The sequence below is a fragment of the Dermacentor albipictus genome, chromosome 8, assembly GCF_038994185.2.
Source record: "Dermacentor albipictus isolate Rhodes 1998 colony chromosome 8, USDA_Dalb.pri_finalv2, whole genome shotgun sequence".
Classification (NCBI taxonomy): Eukaryota; Metazoa; Arthropoda; class Arachnida; order Ixodida; family Ixodidae; genus Dermacentor; species Dermacentor albipictus.
The window spans coordinates 41,038,543-41,057,887 of NC_091828.1; the positions used below are offsets into that span (position 1 = coordinate 41,038,543).

At 44.4% G+C, this 19,345-nt stretch overlaps 1 protein-coding gene and 1 long non-coding RNA gene across 7 annotated transcripts in view; both read left to right on the forward strand.

Annotated features, from left to right (window-relative positions):
* The window catches only part of sick (sickie), a 1,048,559-nt gene that overhangs the window by 420,557 nt on the left and 608,657 nt on the right, over positions 1-19,345 (forward strand). The window lies entirely within an intron of this gene.
* LOC139048416 (uncharacterized) lies at positions 866-7,225 on the forward strand. The gene is made up of 3 exons (XR_011507688.1): positions 866-1,303; positions 2,420-2,532; positions 6,977-7,225. It is a non-coding gene; the product is annotated as an uncharacterized lncRNA (long non-coding RNA).

The following is a 19,345-nucleotide window of genomic DNA, read 5'->3' on the forward strand; positions in this document are numbered from 1 at the left end:
ACCTCGATTTTGAATATATCTTTCTCATTACCCGTCAAACTGCTATTATAAGCAACTGCAGTAAGACAAAGACTGACATCAGATTATGACAACGACAACTCATGGTGCTGTCCACAAGAGGGGAATCGTTGTTATATTTGTTCTTTCTTTTGAGCGGTCATAGGCCCCACTCGCTCACCCACTCATAAAAACAAAGAAAAAAAAACCCCGAGATCTGGATTCGCTTCGGTTGCACTTTCACGACAGCAGGCAAAGAAAGACTTTTCATACTTGGAAACTTAAGGTTTTCGTGTAATTCTGCACATGTGAAATTTCGTGGTGTCGCCTATACGTTTAGAAAGCTATTATGCAAGTACTTTTATATCTGCCGTTAATCCAAGCTATTTAAAATTTGAGTGAGCACTACAGTTCAGAAATATGAGCATTGTGAACTTCTTGAAAATGCCAATTAAAGCTTTTTTTCTCTCTCTGTTTCTCTGTGCATAAAAGAAAAGACAGACTCGCAAGTACCTCTGTATCTTATACAATCAGGAAGGGCCACGTCTCTTTACAAATGAACGTCCAAGCAAACAAACAAAAAAGAAAGCATCGACAAATAAATTCACTTACACGCAGTTACCAGCCCACCTTTGCCCCATTTGATTTGATATCAGCCCATGTTTCTGGAAATAAATTTCCAGTGAAACTACCCGTAAACACAGAAAAATAGAGGTAGCGTAAAATAAATAGCTTTGAAAGTAATACACACACATAATTTAAAAGAATATTTGTTTTTATGCCTTGAAAACGAAACCGAAATCAAAATAACTTCCCCCGACGGGTGTCGCCGCTATCGCCGCTACGTCATTTCCTGCGTCTCGCGGCGGGCCGCCGGGAGCACATGTGTGTGTTCTCCGTGACATTCTTGAAGTTGTGAGTAATTAGATTGTTTTTTGCTGCGTTTAGGTTGTACCACCTCGTTGTTTTCGTGTACTTTTGTGCTCATCGACGCGAAGTGAGCGTCCGGAGTGAAGGCGACGCGATTATGCGTGAGAAAGAAGGGCACCAGCGGCCGACATCGGTGTTTCTTTGTGACAGTGTGTTTACTACGCCTACGACGGCCGTCATTCGTGGCGAAGGAGAAAACATCTTCCATTCGGCCTGAACAGTGATGAAGTGGACGTTTTGTTTTTCGGCGGAATCCATCGTCAACATGGTCCATCCACTACGTAAACGAAACGGCGTGCCCAGAGTACAGATCGTGACAGCGCTCCGCCTTCAAACCGAGGGCCTTTGCAAGGCGCATGAACTGCTCATATAAAAGGTACGTACGTAGCCACGTTCAGCGTCGCGTTTTTTATCGTGCGTCATTGTGGTAGTAATTTTCGCGTAATTTATTTAAAAGACAGCGCAAGGTGTGTTGGATGCGAGTGTAGTATATGTACTCCAGGCGTAGCCTATGGGCACCGAATGTGAAAAAGAAAAAAAAAATGAATGTTTCATTGTTCACGTGTCCTCAACTAGAGTTCTAGAGAATTAAGTACTGCTACGCGTCAGTATTCGGCGCAGGCAGGGAAATAATACTTGTGGTTTGACTAATTGGTTCTTTCTGTTACCAAAGATGGGCGCAGACTTATACCGGTGTCACACGGCCACTTTCGAGCACGATTGAGCGCGTTCTGGATCGAAATTTTCGACCGCGATTGGCTCCCGTCCACCGATTGTGCAACGAGGCCAAACGCGTCCAGAAATTCGATTCCAGTCAGGATCGATCGCGGCCAAAAGTGTACAGTGTGACAACCGTATTAAATGTCGCTTGTGTACTTTCACTCAATTGTTATTATTTATTTATTTTTTTGTCGGAGGTCCCGTGGTAGGTAATGTCGCAGGAAGCTTGCAATGCTTGTGGTTTCATGACTAGAACTAATGCAAAACAAAAGAACCACGACCGTCCCGGCTATGTACTTATCAATCGCTTTAAGTTGTGCTCGTTTGTTATAGAAGCTGTCGTGCTGTTGCGGATGAATGCGTGGTTGCGCTATTTGTTTATAAATTTATCTTTTTGTATAAATAAGCACACCGAGCCTAATCAATTTTTTTCTCGTCCTTGTACTCGTTTCTTGGTTTCACGCAGGCGTGCTTATTATTACTACTATTTGTTTTCTTGTGTGACTGAACCCTGCCTAAGGCGTCCTGTCAGTTGTCAACAGTATTTATGAAATGAATTGCACTTAGCGTCCTACGGTTATTGTACGCTTCACTACCTTATTTTAATGTCTAGTTATAAAGTGTATGGTTATTGTAACTATTCTTGGCCTTTATATATGTATTTATTAAGCTGGTAAATGCTTAATTGTATTTGCAGTTTTGAGAGGTTCTTTTATTGAGTCGTCAATCTCGAATGGTAATAATGGTGGGTTGTTTTCTTGTGCCCATGCAGTTGCAGTCAGCATGAAGCAATTGCAGTCAGCATGAAGCAATTGCATGGGAACCGACTGGCTGTCTTGGGCCTACACGTTGCTGAAAAGACAGTGAAGACGTCTGACCCGACAGGTATACTTTTTTCATCACAATTGGCCTACATATTTTTTTCACCGGAGGATGAAGACCTCCCCCAGTGAGCTCCAATTACCCCTGTCTTGCGCTAGCTGATTCGAAGTGAAGCCTGCAAAATTTTTTGACTTCATCGTAGTCTACTTCTCTACCGTCCTTGACTACCCTTCTCTTGGCATCCATTCTGTAACTCGAATGTGCCACCGGTTATCTGCCCTATGCATTACATGGTTGAAGAAGGCACTTGGGCTAGTTGGTGCTCATTGCAGACTTGAGACATCAATAACTAGCGTGAAAAAGACAACATCAAGAAGCACATAAGAAAGAAGTCTAGACTTCAACTGAAATTTTTGCTACACAGAAACATGGAATGCACAGAATGTCGACGGACAGAAACAACACAGGAGCTATCGGAACAAATTTATGAACAGGTTAATTTCACTTACGAACATTCTTGGTAAGAGCCAGAGACGGGTGCTTACACACCTATTCCCCACTTTTTTGATGCAAAGTGGTTCGTATATTTCCCTATGTACCTGCTTCTGGAGCTGCCTGAGCACACGATTGCTTTGAAACTGCTCGGTGCATGAGCACGTATGGCGATTGTTGGCCATGTGGCCACCAGCCACCAAGGCACTCAAAGCTGCCCTATGTGTCCTCAAGCCAAACAGGTCGGTGTTTAAACGACCGCTTGGGGGAACAAAGATAGGGCAGCTGTCATGGCTGGTGTCCATCTAGCCAATCATTGCTGTAAGTGCTCATGCACTGAGCAGTTTCAAAGCACTCATCTGCCCACGCGGCTCTAGAGGCAGGTCGACATGAAAATATTCGAAGCACTTTGCATCGAAAAGCGGGTGATAAGTGTGTAAGCACCCCTTCCCTTGCTCTCGCCAAAAAAGAGTGTTCGTATCTCGAAATGAACCTGCCCATCGATTGGCTCCAATACCTCCTGTGTCAGGCAGGGAAAAGGAAAGATAAATGTTGCTTCCATGCGTTGAGGTCGCATCCCCTGAATCCTATGTTTCTGTGTAGCCAAAATTTCAGTTGAAGCCTAGAGTTCTGTCCTGTGTGCTTCTAGCTGTCGTCCGTTGTATTTTTCGCGCTAGTTAATGATGTCTCACGTCTGCACTACATGGCCTGACCAGCTCCCTTTTTTTACTCTTTATGTCAGCTAGGATATCAGCTCCTTCATCTACTTTCTGAACCACGCTGCTGTCTTCCTGTTTCTGCTGCCATCAGGATAGGAGTGGACATGACAAATGAAACTGAATGTCATTTAGACAGAGGAGCAGTGAGACTTCCTGTGCTTTACCTTTTGCTGTTGTACAAAATAGTTGAAATTGCACCAACACATCTTTTCCACCTTGTGATTTTCCCATAGCTGTGGCAAATAAATATACAGGCTTTAAGAAACTAGAAATGCAGTTTGCCTAAGAAAGAGAATACTCTTGCACCTAAAGGTAATGTGTATGATGCTCTGACTCCTTTGATGCATGTGCCTTGAGAGGTGTTGACGTTGTTCTTCATTTCTTTCTCAGTAAGCTTTACTTGATGGGTCTGACTTTGTATAAAGAAATAAGTTCTAAAGAAACTATAATACCTAACAGGCAGAATTGTCCAGGTTGAAAGTCAAGTTTTCTTTCATGACATATTTTTTTCAGGCTGTACTAGTTGATCCATGATGTTCGACAGACAGCGCAGACTTGTACAAGGGAAGTCAAAAGTGGCGAGAAATGGAACAAATGCTATCGCCTCTTTCTCCATCCTTTGTCGAGTTCACATTGTCTAACGTCATCGACCAATACCAACTAGCCCGTTTGCGTACCTGTACTAGTTGAGCCATTTATACTATGGTACTCTAAACCAAATGTGATAAATTCAAAATTGGTGCCTTTTCTATCTTTGTACAAATACCTGTTTCATAAAATAGTTTAAAGTGTTATGGTTGATGTCATGTTTCGACACCACCATAACCTCATAAAATATCTTCATGGATGCAAAAGGTGCCTCTTGTGCAAGTTCCGTTCTAGCCTGACACGGAAAACAAACCTGGCAGAAGGTAGAGCACATGCTCTTTTGTAAACAAAACGCATGATTGCATTTTCTTGGCAGTTATTGCAATGTTTTCTGATGTTTATCTGCATGAACATTAATTATCTCAGCTGCTAAAGACATCACTAGACACTGTGGGCAGAAAAAAGTGATTGTGCAGTACTGCTGAAGTCATGCAACATTATGTTTAAGCAAACTGGCAGGGATGCTAGCTGTTAAAAAGAAAAAGCTGACTTCTAGAAAAATTTGCACTCCTAAATGTGGAATGGAAATTCACTATGCTTATAAGCTACAAAAGATTTCCAGGATGATCAGACTAATTACACTGGCCATTTGCTGATTCAATAAGGTTCACTGAAGCTTGTTTTTAAATTCACACTGTTTTTATGCAGGGTGATGATTTTCAGTCTTGTGGAATTTTTAAATATAGTCCTGTTGCATACAGCATAATTCTAGTCCTTGAGCAGGAATATTCAAACACGCAGATATATCTAGCACAAGAAATCGAAACATATTAAACCAATTAAAAAAATTATTATCTTTCGAATGAATTACATTATAGCTAATATAACCGAAAAGAAAGGGGCTTAACCAAGAAACCCGATGTTTATTAATCATATCCTAAGAAGCCAGCAAACACTGACACCAAGGACAAGTTAGGGTAAATTACTTGTGATTAACAAATGAAATAAAGAAATGATAAATTAATGGAAATGAAAGTGGATGAAAAAACAGCTTGCTGCAGGTGGGGAACGAACCCACGTCTTTGCATTACGCGTTAGATGCTTTACCAATTGAGCTACTGCGGGCGCCGTTTCCCCATCACTTTCTTGGGTATTTATGCTTCCTAGTAGAACGCTGGGAGTGTTTGCCAGCGCCACCACATATCTGGGGCACATATTGTAATTTACGAATCATAGCCAGTGAGATTACAAGGTGTATCTACTTGGAATTGATTTCCAGAATGGCGTCAGTTTGGAGATATGCACCATCAAACTTGCCCGAAAAATGCACTGTTGTTCCACTTACTTTTTTAACAAAATGTACTTTTATGCACTGAAGCACAAAAGTGGGTTGTGCACTGATGCACAACCCACTACTTTACCAGTAGTACTGCAAACATTTTGGCTCTTTATCATTAATGCACTGATGTTTAAGCTATAGAATGTCACTTGCCCCATCTTCCTATCTCTTCACGTTCCAAAGTAATTGAGCAATGCATGGCATCCAGTGGCGATGTCCGGTTGAAACAGTGGGCTGTAATTGAATTTCTCACTGCGGATGGTTCTGCGCCCTTCAACATTCATTGCCATCTGAAAGCAGTTTACGGGGATGCCTGTGTTGAAATCAGCACTGTGCGTAGGTGGGCAAGTACCGAGAAACATCAAAATCCAGCCGCATCAAATGTCCAGGATCAGCACCGAACTGGACAGCCCACAATGGCTTCTTATGAGGATCATCAACATCAGGCAGACGAGTTGAATCGGGTCAATCGTAGGATCAAGCAACACCAGATTGCAGCAACACTCGCTATTTCCATTGGTTCAGTGAACCACATAATTAAAAACCTCCTGGGTTACAAGAATTGAACTTGTTGGCTATGCTTCGACTTTTTCGTGTCAGTTACCGTGACACCCTACAAGCGCAAGTCTTCTTGTAACGCAGGTCTTTAATGATGTGGTTCACTGAGGCAATGGAAATGGCGAGTGTTGCAATCTGGTGTTGCTTGATCCTGCGATTGCACCGAGTCAACTCATCTGCTGATGTTCATGACCCTCATCAGAAGCCATTGTGGGCCATCCATTTCGGTGCTGATCCGGGAGATTTGATGTGGTAGGATTTTGGTCTTTCACAGTCCTTGCCCACCTCTGCACAGTGCTGACGTCAACACAGGCATTCCTGTAAACTGCAGTCAAATGGCCATGAATGTTGATATGCGCACAACCTTCCACAGTCAGAAATTCAATTGCAGCCTGTTTTTTCAACTGGACGTCACCACTGGATGCCATGAATTGCTCGATTACTCTGGAACGAGAAGAGATAGGAAGGCGAGGCAAGTGACATTCGATAGCTTAAGCATAAGTGCATCAATGATAAAAAGTTCAAAATGTTTGCTGTAATATTGGCAAAGTAGTGGGCTTGGAGGCAATAATTTCTGAATTGCCCTCATATAGTTGTGTAGCCTGTCTCTCCTACATTCATGATGTGGCAGATTAAATGCCTTATTCTTTCGAAATAACGATTTCCTGGAAGTCAGCACTATCTGTGCTTGTTTTCTTTAACCTGCTCTTCATGTGATCTTGAAATATCAAAGTGAATGATGCAGGGAAGCGCTGCTAGTCATGTTTCGTGTACTTTTCCTGACATTAAATTGCAACAAATCATTTTGCAGGTAGAAAAGAAGCAGATGGCTACAGTGATCAATGAAGAAATGGCTTCATCTATGATGGCTCGCCTTAGGACATTGGAATGGAGCTACAAAAAGGCATCATCATCCTCGCCTGTGCCCTGGAACTTTGGTTTGAATGAGACTGTTCTTCAATGTAGAACGGCCGCAAGACTTGTCACCACAAGGCATAGTGCAAGCTCAAAATATTGTACAGGAGGCTAGAATAAATGACCCTCCATGCAGTCACTCTGTATCTGTGATGAATGGAACCATTTCACGCAGAACACTCACAAGTGATAATGTGTTTTCTCTCAAAGTTGCTATGCAGTGCGTTTGTAAACACATTACCTATTGTATGCACACCATACATAACATTTGTGTGTGCTAGCCTAACTGTAGACTTAGAAACAAACAATGAAGTGCATATGTACCCGCTTCCACATGCCGTACTTCAAGGGCTATTATATTGCTCATTACACCCGATAGGTGAAGGGGTAATGTATTCCTGATCACACCCTTACACCCCATGGGTCGAAGGGTAATATGTTGTTCAAAACACCCTCAAGGGATAGGGTGTTATTGGAATATAGAATAACCATCATAAGGGTGTAATTCCCTATAAAACCCAGCTTTTTCAAGGGTGCTAGGGGGTTAGTTATAGACACCGAAAAAAACCCTTAGGGGTGTAAATTATTTTACAGTGTACCAAAAGAGTGCCGAAAGAAAAAAAAAAGGCAAGCGTTTACTTTGTGAGTACTTTGTGGTAGCTTTATTAAATATAATTGAATTGACGGGTTCAATCGGCCGAAACTGCACAGTGATTTACCACGAATGCCGTTGCGGATACAGCGACAAAAAGAGAGAGATAGAATATACTTGGTACAGAACAGCGTCCCTATAGTGGGATAAGCTGGGCGACATGAAAAGTTTGAGATGCCCTCAGTCTAAGAGTCCAGCGGACTCACCTGCCCTTCTTGCTCGCTCGGTTTTTGTATGGTTCTGCACTAACATCGACCGACTGGTGTTCAACGTGCGTTGAAAGCCCGTAAACTAACGTTCTTGGCTTTCGTTCCTCGCGGAATGTGGCTGGAGTGCGTGAGAGTCGAACACGTGACCTTGTTCTTGCTACCAGAACTCCATACAAACTGAGCAATCATTGCTGGTACTTCAAAACATTCTGAGCGCCGTGTCACTGGTGCTTTCGAGGTATTCCACGGGGTGTAAATGACTTCAACGAAAAACCAGCACCGTCGCGCTGTCTCGGGGACCTTTCGACCACGGAGCCCCGGTTGCAGCTTAAATTGAACGTGACTGTACAGTGCATGTTCTTACAGAATTGAAGTATATGTACATATGGGGCGTATCCATGACACCGTATAAGAATCGCAACGATGTGTCACTAAACTCTAGTTATGCTTTCTTCTTGAGCTACCGCAGTTGCTCAAGGATTTTCTCCAGATTTTGCGCAACTATACCTGATAAAAGCTTTCGAAGCCGTAGCGCATATAGCAAATACAACGCAACATATTCACTCGCGTATGTCTTTTAACCTCATTTTCAAAACTAATCGCCAGGAACAGAAAAAGATGTTCTCGCCCCCCAAACCTATTCACTGCGGACACGCTTGATTAAAGCTTTATGGAGAGTTTTCGTGACGTCAATATTAGCGGCTAATTTTCGCCGCAGCCACAACTGGCGTAAAAAAAGGATATTTCACAGATGTACGCCAATTTGACGACGGATACATCAGAGACGCTGATACATCACAGACAGCTTGGTGGCTTCGGGACGCGTTCGTCACTAAAACCTGCAGTGCGTCTCTTTGTCGCAATGCGCGTTTCTGGCTTACGGAAGCTTCTCTCACACGATTCCCACAGTGCGTGCAATCTTCATCTTTTCCTTCCTGGGGCGCAAGTAATGTGTTGCGTTAAAAACTTAGGTTTGACCCACCCTGGCCAGAATTGCGGACTTTCGCTGTTACGCTTAAACGGCCGAAATCTGCACTTTCTAAACTGCGGCGTCACGTTGACATCGTGCACTGGCACCACTGTTTAGGCGTGAAATACAAGAAAAAGATGTTGCCGGGCTCCTTCTGCCAGAAATAAAAAGCGCAGTTAGTAAACACGTTTTAAACACTTTGTTCATTCATTTTTTGACTTATTTTATGTATGTATGTATGTATGTATGTATGTATGTATGTATGTATGTATGTATGTATGTATGTATGTATGTATGTATGTATGTATGTATGAACTTCAGTGCCAGTTTACCTCAACTGTCGTGTAACTGCGTTCAGTCAACTTCGCGAAAAAACGAGAAAGTTCGCAGTTTCGCTGAAAGTTGGAGCTTTGAGACGCGATAGCAAGCAAGCCTTCGCGTTACGCTTGCACTTGCCGGGCGGTGTTCGCATTATACGCGGGTGCCACACGCAGCGCCCGTGAGTCCGTGGGTCAGCTACACTTCACAGGGTAAAGGGAATGAGGGAATATATATATATATATATATATATATATATATATATTGAAATAGGAAGGGAGGCAACAAACTCTCCTACACATATGCCCGCTCAAGGAAAATGCGACCACACAGGCCCGCTGGCTTCCATAAATGACAACACCACCTTCAAAGCCTTCCTTGTGCACCGGTGAATGGCGACCTGCGCATTCTCGGATCTTGTCCGTACATGAAAACGGGGAGTCCAGTTGTGCTGCAGCGTAGAAAGAGCGATTCCCTAGCTCTGTACTTCCAACTCGGGGCAACCGCGCGACGGGTGATTGACGGTATCGACGCAACCTCAGATGTCGCGCGCAGCGCTGTCAGCCATTCCGGTGAAGATGAAGCGAGTGGATGAGGACCGCAAGGTAGACAGAACGGCCACTGTCCTGTTCGCTTTATTTCATGTCTATCCTGTCCGCGTACCACGGTTAAATACACCGTCCTTTCCCGCAGCCACCTCGCCCAGTTTTCAGCAATAGAAGGATCGACATTTGGGCGAGTACCGTCAAACCCTTCAATATGTTTCAGCAATAGCATGGTCAGGTCTCCAAGCAGGACAGAGTGTCACAGCAAGATGCGTGAAGACTTGAAATGATGAACACTGCTTACTAAGACAGGTCCCCTCGTCGAAATGTGCTAGCTCAAATGAGGTCCCTTCTTCGAACACCGATGACAAGTCAGACTGTCGCCTACACACGTCACGTGCAGCTTCGCAGTTATAGTTTCCTTTTCTTTCACTGGAAGTCGCGTACCCACTGCCTTTGATTGGACAAGATCAAAATGGTAGGTGAGGAATCTCTAAAATCAACAGAAATTTTCGCGAAGGAATGAACGCAATATAACGTCCGAAGAAACTTAACAAAATCACCCTGCAATGCCTAAATAGTACCTTCACTGCTCAGCAGGGACCATTATGGCAGTTTCCAAGAATGAGGGCTCCCAGAGAAAGAACGTAGTTAAGCTTTTTTCTCTCCTTCTCTAGCTTCTTTCTCTCTTTCCATTCATTTATTCCGACCCACCCGCTGTTAAGAATGGCCAGCTGCAGTGCAAGATTGCCACCCACTTACGACTATGACGGCAACATTCCGGGAGCGTCGCCGCCAACTTCTAGCCACAGCGTGTCTAAATCGACTTTGTGACGGAATGAGTTCGGCGGGCCAACTATTGTTCCCAAACTCCCCAACGCGCTACCCGGAATGGCTCCGAGTTCTACGGGGCCCCTCTGACGTCGGCTCCGGACATTCGAACGTGTGTGCATTTGTGTGCGTAGACCGTCCAGCGGGGAGGCGGCCAGTTTGTGATGACTAAACGAACATTCGCATCACCTTGTTTGCGGGAGGACCGAGTGTTTAAAAACTGTTGTTGTGCGGATGCTCGACACACTCTCTCTCAAGCAGTCATGTTAGACTGATGTACTTTCTCAAACAGTCATGTTAGACTGATTAAATACATAAATATTGTAAATAAACCCATATTCCTCGTTCTCGATGAGAAGCAGTCCTTCCCTTCATCAACGTCCTCAGTGTGGATAAGTTGGACGACGGCATGGGCCAGCTACCTTCTAATTCATGCCCGACTCCAATCTTGACAACGGATCACGAGCGATGGGATTGAGCCCCCAATCCTGACACCGCGTTGATGTAGCAATACGGATGGGTGTCTATTTGACTTCCCTCCTTCCTTTTTTTTTTGCCACCGAATGTTGGCTCTGACAAACCGTATTTTTCGAATACTCCATTCTGCAGACTGTAGATTCTCGCCATCTCTGTATATTTATCGTGTTTTCGAAAAAAATAAAATAAAATAAGGAACCTAACTTCTACAAGCGTTAGTGTGTTTAGAGCACATGGCTGTCTGCTTCGGCGTAAACACCCCTGCGCTCAAGGAAAGCACACTTTAACGGTGCCGAATAACTGCTCCTCCTTATCACTCGTTAGCCACTGGAAAAGCGGGCGCTGCTTCTCAACCGTCGCGTTATCCAGGCGAATACCCTCGAGCGCGCACAAAGGACTTTCAAATGCGTGGCCCAAACAGCTCTTCACGCCCGCATTTATCGCGCTCGTTATTCTGTTTTGTTTCCTTCGTTTGTAAGGTAAGCCCGATGCTTATTGAGCATCAGGCCCGTGGTCCTTAAATGAGCCGGCTGTTGCCACATTTAAGCGATAAGTTCGAGCCTTGACGGGCAAGCAGCCGTCATCGTGTAAATGAGTTCGGGGCAGCCCGAGCTACAAACACGAGCAGAAAGCAAAATAAACGCAGAGACCGTATTTTGGTAATTCGCATCGCTAGCGACAGGAGCGACGGTATTGATGATAATGATCATGGCTCCAGCGGTGGCTGGGGGACCGACAAAAAGAGGAAATAATTCACGCCAGGCTATCGCCGAGAGTTAGCGTCATTCGCGATCACAGAGAGGAGAGAGAGAGAGGAAGAAAAAAAAAGAAAAAAGCGAGGGAATCACTCAGCCCTGCCTCCCGTGATGTCCTTCTTTGTGTATATATACTTGGCCCCGCTGCGCTGAATCAATAAGGAACGACTTATTGAGGATCCCCTCCTATTTCTTCTGCTGCCTTTTCACAACACAGGGCAAGCTGTTGCAGCTTTCCCTAAGCCTTTCTCCGAGATCTGTCACCCGGAAAAAAAAGGCGAGGAAAGGAATCGGGACCGAAAGCAGAAAGGATTGGTTTCCCATCTTCGCGCGAACCAATAAGACCGAGAAGGTGTCTGCGAAGTTTTTTCTAAGGTGCGAAGGAAGAGCTGGGGTTTGTGACCCCTGTATTGAAAGGATACTTGAAGGTCGTCCGCAGGGCTGTGTTGTGTTGACGGTGATTATCAGGGCGACAGAATGCAATCTTTGTGCTCAGACATACCTCTTATCCTCTAAGCCTACTTTGATACATGTTTCGTTTTTTTTATCTCTCTTTCTTTCTTTTTCTTGAACGGTAGCGCCGTAGAATTGTATCGTTGAGCGCGCGTTATGTGGCTGGTATCTGACACATACTGTGTCTAAAGTTCTCAAGCCTCTTGAAGAACAGCGTGCTTCGTGGAGATTTTCCAGGTAATATGATTTTCGTGTTGCACGCTGCTACTGGCTTGCTGCCGAAGCCAGCTGTTCCAAGACCACTGCTTTATTTACCGTAGTTTCATGGATACGCGATAAAGCTAACACATTGAGAAAATAATCTTATTTTAATGACTCCGTTCTAGCAGGATTGTGACTGCACAAGGGATAGAAGAGCAAGAAAAAAGAGTTACTGATATACGGAGAGGTTAGCCATTGCAAGCGATAGGCTACTGGATTGAAGTTCACCATCATTAGTAGGTTGGAAGCAGTGTACTCCTCTGACTACTCCAGTTCACTGATAGGAAAATTATCAATTTCTTTATGACGATAAAAAGCTACACCAATATAAATTATTATTATTATTATTATTATTATTATTATTATTATTATTATTATTATTATTATTATTATTATTATTATTATTATTATTATTATTATTATTATTATTATTATTGCCATCTTACAATAATCGTACATCAGAAGGATATAATAAAAAAACTAATAATAATAATAATAATAACAACAACTTTGGGCATGCGCACACACTAACACATTAAAGCGAGATAGAAAGAACTGAGTCATTATAACGAAAGCGAGACATTGTGCATTTGATCGCCCTATTTCGAACTCATGTCCGTACTAATGAAATAAATAATTGATTACGCTGAAAGCTGTCCTTTTAAGGACACTAATTGGCCATGGTCCAACTAATGTCCCAAGTGACTAGGGTTGGCTAGCGCCTGTAGTTTGGAGGGCAGGATAGTGTAACGGTCTCCTTTGCTGGGCATATAGAATGAAGTCCAGCAACATGTATACGTTATGTTCTCGCCGGATGCTCCAGACGAACATGGCGGAAAGCTTTCACGATAAATTGTAAGAGAAAAATTCTTAGTTTAGGCAACACAGCACTCAGCTTGCATGGTTAAAGCAGCCTGGTACAATGTCCTATTTGCTGCCTGGTGCCCCCCTGAATAGGCCGCTATAACAATCTCTATTCATCGATCCCTCTGAGGTTGAAATAAAAAAAAGGCTGCCTTTGCAGTGCCGTCAAGAGTCACTCTTGGAAAAAGAAAGTCATTGTGTAAGTGGCGGGCCAAACTCTAGCCGAACCTTGTCCCCACAACGTGCTTCGTAGGAATGGACGGCACAACACATTCTGCGACTACTTCATTTGGAAAATGTTACGTTCTATTGAGCTTCAGAAGACATCGCCTTCTTTTTGTTGGGCATAGGGTGAGCGCAAGAACGCTACAGGAAAAATTACGTTCGGCATTTTCGGGCATACTGAAATGCGTGACAGCATCACTGCACAAAGAACGATGTTTTGTGATGCACGATAATAAACTTTTGGATCTGGTTCGTTCGACACTCGTAATATTGCGTTTAAGCCGTACAGGCATAGAAATACATATTTACACACTTTACGGGTTACGTTTGATTTTGAAATTTTATTTCGAAATGCGGCGTATTCATACGCGAGCTCATCAAGACAAACAGCGCGGGGGAAACAACAGGAGACAAGATCGCTGCAATCTCTAGATACTTCGAGCACTTCGTTTTTGGTCGTTAACACAGACGCAGATAATCTGTCTCGGCGATAAAACTTAGTTCCACCCCTTACAAAAATCATTGCAGACTTGCTGCAGAAATTCTGCATACCCCGAGTCACCCGGGATGCAGAATATCTGAAGACAGGTGACAGACTTTCTGTCACCCCCTGTCACCTCCCAGCGCCCAATTGGTACACCCTTTCTGCAGAAATTCTGCATACCCCGAGTCACCCGGGATGCAGAATATCTGAAGACAGGTGACAGACTTTCTGTCACCCCCTGTCACCTCCCAGCGCCCAATTGGTACACCATTTCTGCAGAAAGTCTGCTCAATCTATGTAGCTGCAGGATACAGCATTTCTGCAGAAAGTCTGTCGAGATTGTGGTCACAGTGTTACAGCATTTAGGCAGACATTAGAGAGGGTTTCTGTAGCCCCACTATGGGGAACTGGCATGCATGCATGCAATAATATAACAGACGCAATAGTATTCTTTGCACATTTTATTTGTCTCCGATTTTTTCCGGGCTGCTTGGTTGGGACCAAGAATATCGCTTCCAAGGAATGAAGTAGTGAGTACCGACATCTCATGTGAGTGGCAGTGACCGTCTTGCACACACCTTGTCGCAGCATGCAAATCAGATGCTTTGACGCGCGGTTCAGCCTGCAGAAGTGCCGCAGGCTCCCAAGTGGTGTAGATTCCTCTGGCTCACAAAATCGTGACATCCCTAAACAAGAAGAAATGTTCAGTTTACTGTAAAGCCTGCTGAAACTGTAAACTTGTGACATTGTGAAAAGTCTCGTACAAACAGCTACATGAAGCTGCATGGTTGCACAAATACCCGATTATTACATCACAGGCAGTTAACATGTAAATGGAACTGGAGCAAACATGATCTACTATAAAAAACTTCACACAAACGCACGTCTGTACCAAGTCAAATGCGAATTGCACAAGCAGAAAACTCGTTAACACATGATAAGCGTTCGAAAACCTAATTTATTTATGCGGTGCAACAAAGCCCTGCCCCAATGGACGATGCATTGAAAAAGAACAGACTCCCTCTTTTTCAGGTGAGAGAACAATTTTTTCCATTAAAGATAGATACTGTTGTTGAAATCTCGGAACCATTTACAAATACACGAAAACACATGACACCCAACGCAAGAAATACAGGCTGTCTTAAGACACTATATAAATAAAGGAACTTGCACACAAGCTAAAATCTGGCTATGCGTCGTACACAGCGATCGGGTGCCATCTCGCGCAGCCGTTAGCTGTGAAGACGACAAATTGACGTACCTCTAGAAATGGCTATACGATTTCTCGCTGAAAAATTACGTACAGAAATAGTAACTTTCCATGCTTGAATTTTTGCGCCTATTCAAATCAAACAGTCCCCGGCGCAAGGAAACTTCACAGCAGAAAGCAAATAATCGATAGATTTTGGCAACATCACGTTTTAGGGCAATTTTCATCAAACTGTTCGCTAAATGCGCACTGCGACAAGAACGAACATTCGAAAAGCACGATCATTTTTGTCACGTTTCTAATCATCTTGTTATCCGCACAGAAATGCACACTTCACGCACCACAAGAATGCGCGTACGCTCCGGACTTACCTTTCTAGGCGTGCTCCGTAAACGAGTCTCCGTGACAGCTGCTGCCGCATCGCACAGGTACTGCAGGAAGGACAGTCGGTGTACGGTGCCTCCGGCGTCAACAGCGTAGAATTGCAGATGAACTACAGCACGTGATAGCACAACTTTCAAAAAATTCTTCCGCGCACTGTGATGGAATGCGAGCGCAGCGAGAGTACCATCGGCGTTTCATGAGCCGGTAACAAAGAAAGCGCGACCGGGTCATAACTACGATAATTGGCATCGGCACACCACACGAAAAACACTGAGAGCTACGTTATGCAGTCACAGGGGTTTTGGATCATTAATACACACAAAAATCGCCACAATTCCTCTCGGCACGGCATGTACACTGCCTCATCGGTCGCCGTCAATGTGGCGTGCACATGGCGTGCACGCGTGCACGCCGTGACATGTCGGTGACCAGGTGAAGACGGGAAAATAATCTCACCCGTAATTTTACCGGTGCTCGCGGCCAGCGCCTCCTGGGGGCCGGCGCCGAAAGCAACCACGCAGTCGGTGGTCGGACGGATGGTGTCGGCGTCGCGCGGTAGATATGCCCTTAAATTCAGGCTGCGGTTTGAGCCATACTACAACTGCTGCATTTAATGTACGTTATGTAAGAATTACCTTATTTCAATTAGTATTAAATAATTGATTTATATAACTACCATTATCAGACTGTTCTTGTAGATATCAGTGACAAAGTTTTCAAAATGTTAAAATGGCAAAACAGAGCGCAATGATAAAATGTGTCATGGTTCAGGATGCGCACACGTGTGTGTGTTTGTGTGTGATTCGTGGGTGGCTGAAAGGTGAAGCCGATTTAACTGTCATAAAATGTGTCATGTAGAATATATATAAATATATATATATATATATATATATATATATATATATATATATATATATATTTGGCATGCATATTACATACAAGTCTACCTACTTGCCGTCCACACAGTGTCTGCAGACAATCTGTAGCCTAGCTTTACATGGAGGTGACTGGTGGGTGACTCATGGGTGACTGAAAGGTCAGACCTATTGAACCGTAATTATAAAATGTGTCATGGTTCAGAATATGTATATATATGCGTTTATATATAGATATACATCTACACACACACACACACTCGTTGGGCACGCATATTACAGACAAGTCTACTTGCAGTCCGCACGGTGTCTGCAGACATTCTGCAGACTAGGTCTACGTCGAGGTGACTGGTGGGTGACTCAAGGGTGACTGAAAGGTCAGACCTATTGAACCGTAATTATAAAATATGTCATGGTTCAGAATATGTATGTATATATAGATACATATACATATTTACACACACACTCACTGGGCACGCATATTGCAGACAAGTCTACTTGCAGTCCGCACGGTGTCTGCAGACATTCTACGGACTTAGTCTACAGAAAGGTCGAGTCTACAGATAGGTGACAGGGGTGACTGATAGGTGACTCATGAGTGACTGAAAGGTCAAACCGATTTTTGTAAGGGACGATTTGTCGAAGGTTCGTTATCTTGACTGTTGTGCAGCGCACATGCATTAATTAAACACGGCTCACAACCACAGTGCACCGGCAGAATATTGCCGTCACGGCATCACTCAAATATTTGTTTGTGCACTTTTGCACTCTTAAACTCTCATTTGGTCATACAGTCAGATAAATTAGTGGAACTAGAGCAACAGAATTGTACGATTGCGCCACAACGTCCGCTGTTGCTTTGGTAACAATAATTCATTTTTAATTCTGTATAAGGTTTTACGTTCCACTGCACTTGCGTGTCACGTGGCTTATCAAATATAGTGCGTTGGAAATGATGCCATTGACGTCCGACATCTTTGCTGCGTGCTCAGGCGGCAAACAAAAGTCGCCTTCTTTTTCGTGCCCCCGAAATCAGGCGACGCCTTTACACCACAAAAGTTTTCTAGAACGTTACAGTTCTCTCACTTCTCTCTTGTGTATCAGCTGTATATTACGATAATCTAACATTAGACTTTCCGAAATCCGAAAGTTGACTGCAGCTCGTCCGGTTGGGAAAATGCAACATGTTGTCCGAAGACGCGAAGCGAAGCATTGTCCAGTAATGTAGCGAAATTTATTTGATGCTTAGGCTGCCGTACGGGAGCCTTTTTCACGAAATAACAGCAACGAAACAAGCACACCATGTTTAAGTACGCTTCACCATGTGATACATGCAGCCAGCCTACATCGCCGGATGTATCCCATCATCTTTATCCGATGCGGCGCATGTTGAATGTGTTTCACTTCGCGTCATTGGACATCTTTTTTTTCCACAAAACTTGTACATTTGAACTTCGTGAAGCCTACTTCTAACGTAAAGTAAAATTTGTGAAACATAAAACTAATGAGGAAAAAAAAAAGAAGGAAATGGAAGGGGATCAAATGCTGGCTCTCCCGTAACCGAGAGGCAATGTAAGCCTGAAATGTCTACCGGCAAAGCAGATTGCTTGAAGATGATAGTAACCACTATCTTAAAATCGGTGTAGTGCACGTTCGCAACGGCACACCCCGCCACACCACACCGCACCACACCGTGTACTGGTCCACACGGACGCAGTCTCCTGTCGCAGGCAGATTGCAAGTTACCGTCTCGGTCAAACAGCCATCCGCGGTGCGCCGGACGCTACCGGCGCTGCCAGGGCGCCGGACGCGCTGCCGACCTCACGGACCTCTGGCGTCGAAAAGAGCACGGGCAGCTCAGTCTCAGCGCCAAAAGATGACAATCAAGTGTATGGTGTCCTGTATCTGCCTTTTGAACGCCACTGTTGTAAATGACAGATAAAGCTTCATCCTACTAGAAGTCACAGACAGCTTCAGTGGTATTGTGAACAGACATTAGCAAGAACTCGAAAGCAATATATTTGTACCTTGTTTGGGAAGTAACTAGCGTGTGTAATGTGGTCTTGACTGGTTGCCCGATTGATCGCGTTTTGTTCTCGCAACTTGCCCGGACGTCCTCGTTTGAGTGCCCGGATAACGGCTCTGGCTTTTGGCTCCAGGTCACTTGTAGGCCGCCGAGAGCATTCCGTGCATAAAAAGTCGCCTTGCAACAGGTGTGAGCCAAACACATCTTCCGCATTTACACGTACGCCCCTCTATGCGATTGAGCTGCAGAGGCGACCGCCACCCCGCCTGCATTCTTAGGTGCTCGTGAATTGGCACTCAACCTAGCCCCGGGAGTGTTAGCTAGCTCCCCTCGCGGCCACGGTGGCTGACGTACAACATTCGTTCAAATTCAGGATTGACGCCGTAGATGAAATTCGGAGCCGTATGAGCTGGCCAGTATAAGCCATCGCATGCCGCCTCATGACATCGAGGCTGCAGAAACCGTGCCATTCGGCATGCAGCCAGCGAGAATGACAAGGAGAACCGTCGGTGCCTCTCATTCTACTCGCTGACTGCCCTTCAATCAATCCTAGAATGTTTCATCCTCTACCTCCTCTATCATTCGGTCCACTGCAGAGCTCGCCTGTATGTCTTACTGCGACATCCGTAATAAAAAAAGAAGATAAGCGCGACGCTACATTTCCTGTGTCCATCTGTACTTTCCGTTACGCTTTTCGGCGTCGCTACTGTGCCGTGATCGTCACGC